A 10,478-nucleotide genomic window follows, 5' to 3' on the forward strand; every position below is an offset into this window, starting at 1 on the left:
CAGAGGAGGACGGGGTCCCAGGGATGCTGGAAGCACATGGGGTCAGTTCAGGATTCAAGGTGCTCAGAGAGTGTCTCGAGGGCTTAGGGGAGGGGTGGCGGCCTCTTGTGTACCCAAGATGGGGGACCCTCCCCTTGTAGACTATGAGTCAGACTCTCAGGTCACTGAATTAAGCACGTGTTTTATTATTTCATGTCTTGGAGCCTTCCTTCAACAGAAGCCAAGGAGGGCAATAACATAAAATGCCCTACTTTGGTTTACTCTAGTGGAAGGTTAAGGGTTAGAGACTTGAACTCTCCTCACTTTCTTTGTCAAAATGGAGAAGACAGTAAACAAAGCCCCAGACCAGCACACCACATAAATTAGGGGCTTAATCTCAGCGTTCTCCTAGGCATCTTCCTCTTCATTCCTTACAGTATGAAGTAGTAGCTCCAAAAATCTTGAATCTGTTCACATATTCTTCCTTCCAGAATATTTTGGCCACTGCTTCTCAATTGGAGCTACCATTTAAGGATTCGCCCCCTCCCCCCCCTTTGGCCTGAGCACCTGGGTTTGTGGTGACGCGCCCATAACTGAATGTTGAATGAATGCAGTCATTCGTTCCTGCCTTACTGGTTCATTCTTGCTACATGTGCTTCAGTGTTTCAGTGACAAATATGTCCCCAGGGCCCTGGGAGTCAGATGTCAGGCTCTGGGCTGAGCTGCTTGGGCCATTTGTGGGTACTGGGGAAGACCCTGTGGGTGCCATTCTGACCAGGGCATTTGTGTCCCGGGGGCTGAAGTGGCCGAGCTTCCACCAAGAGGTTTTCTGCTGGAGGACTGGGTGGGAGGGCCCCTGGGTTCTGGCTGGGTTTAGGGTCTGGGAGCTGGGCAGGGAGGGAGTGTGAGGGTCTGAGACCAGCAGGTGGCGCCAGAGACCAAGGCCCAGCCCCAGGCCTCCCTTGTTCAGTGGCCTTGGCTGTTGCTGAGGAAATCAGCCACCAGCGCTGGACAGACCTTCTCAGTGTGGGCCACCTCAATCTCGCAGGACACATTGGCACACTTGAGGCCACCCACTTCAGTCACATACTCACGCACTCTCACGCTCTCACATGCCCCTTCCCTCTCATACATGTGCTCTAGGGTGTTCTTTCACATGCGGCTGCACACACATGTGCCTTCTCATGTGAGTGTGCACAGTGGTAGTTGACTGCCCGTAGCTGCATGTGCTCACACGTTTTCAGTCTCACCTTGTCTCTGTTTTTCTCACAAACTCCACGTCAGGCACACACACCCTCTATCACCAGCCCCTCCTCTGTCTCATGTTTCCCTTAAAACAGAAATGCTTTCTCTCCTCCAGACTCCTCTGCTCTCTCTTTGCAGATGCAGATCTCCCCTTTGTCCCCCAGTGCTGTCCTTGCTGCCACATGGGACTCAGCACCCCGTTCCTGCCAGTTTGTGCAACATGCCCTTTACTGTGTGGAAGGGAAACCCACCCACACATCACATGATGCCCCAGCTCGGGGGTCGGGAAACTGAGGCCCCAGGTTTGCTGCTTGTTTTGTTAAATAGTTTTGTTGTTACTCAGCTGCTCTCATTTTATACCGTCTCTGACAGTTTTCTCCTACAAAGGCAGCATTCAGTAGCTGTGAGAGAGACCACATGGTCTGTGAGCCTAAATTTTTTACTATCTGACTCTTTAAGGAAAAGTTTGCCCCCTACAACTCCTTGTTTTTTGTGGGCCTGCCTGTGCCCCCCACCCCCCGCAAGCCCATAGTGCCCCCAACCCCTGAAATGACCACACACTCCCTATGGGGGTTCCAGCAGGCTTTCCGCTGAGAAATTATTCCTTTTCCTGTCTTATGTTTCCTACTGAGCACGTCTTCATGTTTTTATTTTATTTTTAGGGCTGATTCTTTTACTTTATGTTTCATCCACATTATTTTAATTCAGTTTGCATATTTATAATTTAAAAGAGCACTAATGTTTGCTTCCTAAAATGGAACTTTAATGAACACTTTCAAGCACAACAATTATAGACAATGGTACTATCACCCCACCTACACAACTCAGGAACACCTTGTCTACTTTCGACTATCATTTACCTTGAGTAGACCTAGTTTGGTGTAAACCCCCTCACAGCCCCTTCCCCAGGAGAATTTTAAAGTGATCATTATACTCTGGCTAGAAACAGTGGGGTGTTACTGTTAAGATACATACCATGATGCATTTCTGGGGGGAAACCCTGCAGCAATTAACCCAGTGGGTTCAAAGGGGGATGAATGATAGGGGCAGAGGTCATGGTATGACTGCTGCAGAATCACTTCTGTGTTGCCTTGAGGAATGTTCCAATTGACCACTTCAAATTTCCTCCCTTCAATTGCACAACTAAACCTAATTAAGCATCATTAACTTCAAGCATTATAAAGAATAGTGATCATTTGAGAGTGTGAACAAGTGTAAAAATGGCACCATGGTGGATGCAGTCATCTCCACTTAGATCTCCTCTACGTGGGTGGTGCCCTCAGCCCCACCTGCAGTGACAGACTCACCAGTCTCTAGAGAACTGCCCTGAGCTGACAGCAACCTTCTGACAAACTACAGAATGGGAGAAAAACTTTGTGAATCTTATACTGATAAGGGATCAATACCCAGAATATATCAGGTACTTCTAAAATTAACAACAAAGGGTTACCCAATACAAAAATGGGCAAATGACATGAATAGGCATTTTTTTCCAAAGATAGACAAATGCCAGTAAGTCTGAAAAGAGGCTCAACATCCTATGTCATTGGGGAAATGCAAACCACACCACAATGAGATCCCACCTCACTCCTGCTAAGACGAATACACAGCAATACAAAAACGGAAAAGAACAGGTGTTGGTGACGATGTGGAGAAACCGGAACCCTTGTGCGTTGCTGTTGGGAATGTAAAATGATACAGCAGCTTTGAAGAAACAGTTTGGTAATTTCTCAAAAGGTTAAACATGGAACTAACCTATAGGACAGCAATTAACTCCTAATATCCAAATGAATTGAAAGCAGGGACTTGACAGATATTTGTACATCCATGTTCATAGCAGTGTTATTCACAAAAGCCAAAAGGTGGAAACAACCCAAGCGTACATCAACAGATGAGTGGAGTCAACAAACTGTTATATATACATAGAATGGAATAGATTTCAGCCATAAAAATGAATGGAATTTTTATATATGCTACAACATGGAATGACCTTGAAAACATGATGCTTAATGAGATAAGGCAGACACAGAGGGACAAATGCTATGTGATTTCACTTAAATGAAGTACTGAGAATAGGCAGATTCCTAGAGCCAGTGGAATAGATGATGTCTTAGGCTGGGAATAGAGATGAAGGGGGGTGGTTCTTTTACTGGGCACAGAGTTGTTGGGGATGATGAAAAAGTCTTGGGTACAGATAGAGGTGATGGTTGCACAACACTGAATGTGTTTAATGCCACTGGACTGTATGCTTACAAATGGTTAAAATCATAAATGATGTTACGTTATAACAAAAATGTTTATGAAAATGGATAACTGGTAAATGATTACTCAATACAGTAATCATGGATGGTATAGAAGCTGACTTCTATATATTTACCTTTCAACAGTGATTTCAACAATTCAAGAGCAGAAACTGGGAGCTCTAGGATCCTTAAGGATCAGCAGTAAGGGACTAAAAGTGGGGAAATGTAAAGCCTAAATACAAGAAATCAGCATCAACCATGGACGAGCATCTAAAAAGGCAGTGATGTAAAAATTAAAAATGAAATTCAGCATGTAAGGGATGACAAAAGTGACCACCAGCATCAGGATGGTGTGGGCAGCTCTGGTCTCAGTGGGCATTTGTAGTAGGTGTTGGGGGTGTGAATATGCTGCACTCTCTGGGGGTGTCTGTGGAGGAGAAGCACCGTGGAGCCACTAGCCCAGATTGTGAGGCCAATAAGCATGGCATCAGAGATGGACCACAAGGTGACAACTTGTTCAGTGGAACTTGAAGATGAACAGAACCACTTCCTTGGAAGTCAGTGTCATTGTCTATGCCCTGTTGACCAGTGGCTATCAGGGGCATGTAGATATTCATTAAGCAATTCATCATCCAGCAGGTGGAGCAGGAAGGATTGAGGACTTTGGAAGCTCTTCCTCTGAGCATCATCCAATCCATTCTGCAAGGGATGAGTGTGAGGAACTGATAGGTGCTCAGGACACAGGTACAGCACAGGGTGGTGGTGTGAGCCACTCTGTGTATATAACACACAAATTTACCCCCAAGACTGGACAAGGAGGTTTCTCAAAACAAGCTGCCTTTGTGTGGGGAATCCCAGTGGAGAGAAGAAACAAAAGATTGGCCATGTGGGTGAGAATCATGTGTGTAGGCCTCTGCCTGTGGCCAAGCAAGATTGGAGAGACATTACGGAAGAAGAGAATGGCATTGGCCGGAGTTCCACCCCCAATCTGTAAAACAAAGGTGGTTTCCACAGCTGGTTCCCTGTGGTTCTTAGGACATCTTTCTGAAAAGACATAGAGATGGCTGCAGAGTGGCCTGGAGCAAAATATGCTTATGCCAGTGATGACACAGCAGTCTTTTTACATAAACAATGTTGGAAAAGGACTTTTGCTCTTCTATTGAGAAGGGAGACACTATCATACTCCACAGGAAGGGCTCAACCTGGAAACGTACACCTGACGCTAAGTATAATTTTCACCATTATTTTGTATTTATTTCTGTTTACTTTGATATTTTGATTCTCCACCAGAATGGAAGGCCCATGAATTTAGGAACCTTATCTGTCTTGTTCAACAATAAAGTTGACACAGAATAGTGATAAGTAATATGTACTGAGTAGATGAGTAAGTGACAGGAGACAGAGACAAGAAAGCACTTTCTCCCCTTTAGAACTCATGGTCCTCCTGCCTATTATAGGAAAGTATTAACTTAAGAAAATGAAATGGAAAATGCAAAAATATTGTTGAGATTATAAGATTATCTAACTAATTTTAATGGAGTTGCAAGAGAATCAGTTGTCCACATTTGAGACTTATAATTCATCATTGTTACAGAGTTAAGAAGTGAATTGTGGACTTCCAGTTTCTAGTTTTTCCTGTAAGGAGCTTGAAAGTCACCACTCTGTCCTAACAAAGAGAAAAAACTGAATACACCAAAAATTTAGTCTCTCTAAATCCAACTCATTTGGACCCATAAGAGAGTGAGGACAGAGGGGACATTGCTCCCTCTGAGACTGGAGAGAGGAACAGGTGAATAAAGGGAATCCAGACTTACTGGAGCAGAGACTTACGAGTAGAAACCACATGGGAATGAGGCGTGAGGTGGGAAACCTGCCCTATAGTTGACAGATTGCTGGAGGTCAGTGTGGACAAGCCTGAGAGTCAGAAAGTACAGGCAGCGCAAGTTGTAGAGGGGGTCCCCACCCTTTTGTGATTCTTACCTCCACGAGTTTGGCCACATTTTCTCAATAAATATTAGAGAAAAATCCCCTTGTGCATGTGGCAGGGGGAGGGGAAAAGAAACCATTTTGAAACCCACCAGAGCTCTGTGCTCTTCTTAACAAGGTCAGCCCTCAGGAGAAAGGAGTTAACTGGATCCTACCCTGCTGAGGTATTATCAGAGCCTAACTGACCTGGGGAAGGGAAATACCCAACTCTAGGCCACTCTAGTCACCCTGTCCCATCTAAGGAGGAGAGAAAAAGCCTGAGAAACACTTGCAAAGTTTGTAGTCCAGAGGCACAGGCTCAGTAAAAGACTGAGCCCTAATCCTGGGACTGTAGAAAGCTTCCCTTTCCCTGGACCTCACTACCACATTACTAAAGGCCTATTTACAGCAGTTCCTTTTACCCAGTGTATAATGTCAGGCTGTTGAGAAAAAATACAAGACGTACTAAAAGGCAAAAAACACAATTTGAAGAGACAGAACAAGCATCAGAAGCAGACATGGCAGAGATGTTGGAATTATCAGAAAGGATTTTAAAACAACTATGATTAATATGCTCAGGGCTGTAATGGATAAAGTAGATAGCATACAAGAACAGATGGGCAACGTGAGCAGAGAGACAAATCCTAAAAAAGAAGCAAAAGGAAATGTTAGACATCAAAAACACTGTGACAGAAATGAATGCCTCCCATGGGTTTGTTAGTAGATTGGACACAGCTGAGGAAAGAGTCTCTGAGCTTGAAGATATCTCAGTAGAAACCTCCAAAAACTGAAAAGCAAATAGAAAAAAAGACTGAAAAATCAGAATAGAATATTCAAAGACTGTGGGACAACTACAAAAAGTGTATGCATAACAGGAATACCAAAAGGAGAAGAAAGAACAGAACAGAAGAAATATATGAAATAATGGTGGAGAATTTCCCCAAATTAATGTCAGACACAAAACCACAGATCCAGAAAGCTCTGAGAACACCAGACAGGATAAATGCCCCACTCCAACACAACTATACCTATGCATGTTATCTTCAAAATATGGATAATCAAATAAAAATAAAAAATCCTAAAAGCAGCTAGAGGAAAAAACCCCACCTTATTTATAGAAGGACAAAGTTAAGAATTATTTCCAACTTCTGGAAACCATGCAAGCAAGACAAGAGAGGTGTGAAAGAAAGTGCTGAGAGAAAAAAATCCACCGATCTAACATTTCATACCCTGTGAAATTATCTTTCAAAAGTGAAGGAGAAATAAAGACTTTTTCAGACAAAGGAAAATGGAGAGGATTTTTTGCCTGCCTTGCAAGAAGTGTTGAAAGAAGTTTTTTAGAGCGAAGGAAAATGATATAGATCAGAAACTCGAATCTATGGAGAGAAAGGAAGAGCTTCAGAGAAGGAATAAGTGAAGGTGGGATGAAAACATTTACTTTTCTTAATCTTAGAGATAATTTTGTTCAAGATAGCAACAATGTATTTGTACACACATATGATTATATATATATAAAAGCATACATAATCATATATATATATATATATATATCCTACCCTATCTCTGATCCATTCTGCACAGCAATCCCTCCCTTAGGTTCCTTTGATAAATGTGTTCTATACGAGACTCTAAACAGAAATTGTAATTATTCAGGTCGCTCCTTTGAGTTACTATTACAAGTCCATGGTTCTCTTGTGTATTTAGTTTTACTCTAGTCCCAGTGAATCCCACAGAACCTTGTTTATTGGCAAAAGAGTTGACGTAATTCTCATGCCCCATAGATCCTCATATGATCCCCTGGGTCCCCACCCAATGCTCCCCAAATCGCATCTGCAGTGGCTCCTAGTGTGTGCAGGTCCCCTGATCCCCTTGCACCACTCCTCCCACCAACATGGCCTGTGGCCTTCACTGTATGAGTCTGAGGACTTGCTGAGGTGGTGATGTGGTCAGAACCGCTGGGTGTGCATTCTGTGGAGCACACAGAGATGGCACCCACAGGTGAAGTGCCTCCCTTATACCAACAATCACCAGGCAGAATGCAGAAGGACACACCTGCTCCTCTAGAAATGATGTCCATCACCCCATACAGTCACACATGGGGGCACGACCACAGTCAGAGTCAGAAAACAAACCACAGAAGATGCCTCGTACTGTTAGAGGAACTCATTTCCCAGTGGGTGTCGCCACTCAGGAACCTCTCTTCACCCACAGGCATGGAGGGACCAGGACAGGTCACTCTGCATGTATTTGGACAAACTGGTGCACAGCATTCTTGGGGAAAAAAGAGAGACCCCGAAGCCCCATTTTCCAAACAGTCTTCTGATGACACAGTTCTGCTTTCATGAAACAAAACTGAGAGGCAGGTGTGTCTCTCTTGTGCCTGAGTGCTTTTTGCTCGACTGGCATCCCCCTACCTTCTGGGTTTCGTACCTGCTGTGATAGAGTACATACAATACAGGGGAAGCAGCCAGAATTAATGCTGATGCTGAATCAGCAGAGGGGTGTGTTAATCATCACAGGTGAGCACAGAAATCAGAGCTGGTCTGTAGACCTTGTAGGAGAGAAAGAGAAAACCCACATAACAGAGCTCATGTGTGCTGAGGGCAATGGGCAAAGGAGTTGGAATAGGTCTTAGATGGAGGGATGCGTGAGAATTGCGGAAGGTAAAAGGACTTTGTTTCCAGTGTAGAATTGCTAAACCTCTTCGAAATTGCCTCTGATGGCATCTTGGTCTTAGTCATCACTACCACTTCTGCAGTCTTTTTCAGTATTGGCCTGTCTTAGCCTGTCCTAGCAGCTATAACAAAATACCACCAACTGGGTGGCTTATAAACAACAGAATTTATTGCTTACAGTTCTGGAGGCTGGAAGTTCAAGATCAAGGCTGCAGCCTGGTCACCTTCTGGGGAGGCTCTCTTCCTTGTTCATGGCCAGCGCCTTCTCACCATGTCCTCACATGGTGGAAGGGCTAGGGATCTCTCTGAAGCTGCTTTTATACACACTAATCCCATTCATGAGGGCTCCATCCTCATGACTTTAGCGTCTCCCAAAGACCCATCTCCTAATACTATTATCTTTGCGGGTTACAACTTCAGCTTGAAAATTTTCAGGGGACGCAAACATTCAGACCATAGCATGGCCTAAGGTACATCCCACCATAATTCCAAACATAAAATGCACTGTTGAATTACCACAGAGGGTTTTGTTCTAATTCCTAATATGAGTTAGAGAAAAAAATTGTACATTCCTTATTTTCCAATATTCACACAATTTTGGCCAACTTGAAAAATAACTGAACTTCATCTCACTACAAATTTTTTTTTCTATCCCCTGCCTCCTCAGGCCAAGAGAAAGAACAGAGGGGCTTTTTCTCATTCAATTAGGGAGATAAAAATCTGAGCCACACTTACACGCACAGCACAGAACACAAGAGACCAACACAAACATTTCTGAGATGGCTGCATCCTGCTGACGTGGGATTTGAGAAAAGGAAAAATGTGTTTGTCATTAGATGGCAGACTATTTCTCTATGTGTATTTCTGTTTGTACACGTATGTGTGTCTGTCATTGGATATTAATTCATGTTTCAGGATTTTTAGTCATAACCCAAACTTTGAACACCAATTTGTCCTGCTGTATTCACACCCAACCCCAATCTCTTGGGTCTGAGAAAATGAATAGAGTCTTTCGTATATGGTTGAGGAGCTCAGTGGCTCTGGACTTAGAAGGCTTGGCACAGATTCCAAGGGGGATTGTCCCTCTTTCTCTCATTGTCAGGAACTATAGGGCACAGGGATTTGCAGTGAACCTCATGACTCTGGTCTCACTTTGAAACACACCCCAATGCATTCCCACCTTCGACCTGCCAGCCAGGGCAAAAGTGGGGCAGCTCTGGACAAGGCAGGGCTAGCACCTGTCCTGGCAAATGTCAGTGAACAACCACCACTCTGAGTTCCTCTCCTGCTGGAGGCCTCTTCTTTCCTCTTCTCTGCCCTGAGATTGAACAAAAGGAAGCACTCACATGGCTGGTCTTTGTCCCAGAGTCTGTGCAGGGGAGTGTCAATCAGGATGGGCCATAGTTATAGAGATGGGGTTCCTGGTCCTGATCTCCCCACAGAGATGCCATTAGCATGTCACCTGCAGTATTGGTGACACTGTCTGCATGAAGAGTCTGGGGCATCTCCAATGAGGAACAAATCTTATCCCCCAAGCAAACTACCCTGAGTCACTTCTGGTGATTAGTGACAACCCTTGGCAATTATTGAGAAGATCTACATGAGAAGCTGAGCAGAAGGCAGAGAAAGTTTTCTATGTTCCCTGTGAGAGAATAAATTTAGAATGAAAGTCCTAATTGCGGATGGAAGGGACACTCCAAAGTGCCTCTGGGGCTCTGTTCGCTAAGTTTCCCATTTGGCATTTTTCTTAATGCTCTTTCACTTTTCCAAAACCATTCCAAAGTTTTTCACACTATAGGGGATCAGAATTTGCCATCCCAGAATGTGGTGGCTTGATTCTTTTAAGAACAAAAGACTCAGAAAGAAACTTTGACCTTCCCTCTAACTGCCTAAAACAATTTAAGACAGTAGATCTGTTCCAGGAAGGAGCTATCACCACAGATAACAATAGCATAAGATGAACTAGGTGTGATAGGGAGGAACATAGCAAGGACCATTTGGTCAAAGTCCTCTCCATGTCACATTGTCTTTGCAAGGCATGGCAAATATTTGTTTACCAAATATTTGTTTTTCTATTTCCATGTAAATTGTCTTCCTCCCCTTTGAATTCCAAAACTACCACCCCTAACATCTTCCTTTGTCTTTAACTAAAGATGGTATTTAAGGTGGTGTCTTTGGCCCTTATGGCAAGTTACTCAGTGTTCTTGGGTTTTTTCCATGTATACATGTTATTAAAATTTGATTTTCTCCTGTTATTTTGTCTCATATCAATTTAATTCTTAGATGAGCCAGAAGAACCCAGAGGATAAAGGAATAATTCTTTCTCCCCTACAGCACTCATCATCAGCTTATGATTGGGAGACTGGTCTTT

This window comes from Equus asinus, chromosome 26 (genome assembly GCF_041296235.1).
Source record: "Equus asinus isolate D_3611 breed Donkey chromosome 26, EquAss-T2T_v2, whole genome shotgun sequence".
In the NCBI taxonomy this organism is placed as follows: Eukaryota; Metazoa; Chordata; class Mammalia; order Perissodactyla; family Equidae; genus Equus; species Equus asinus.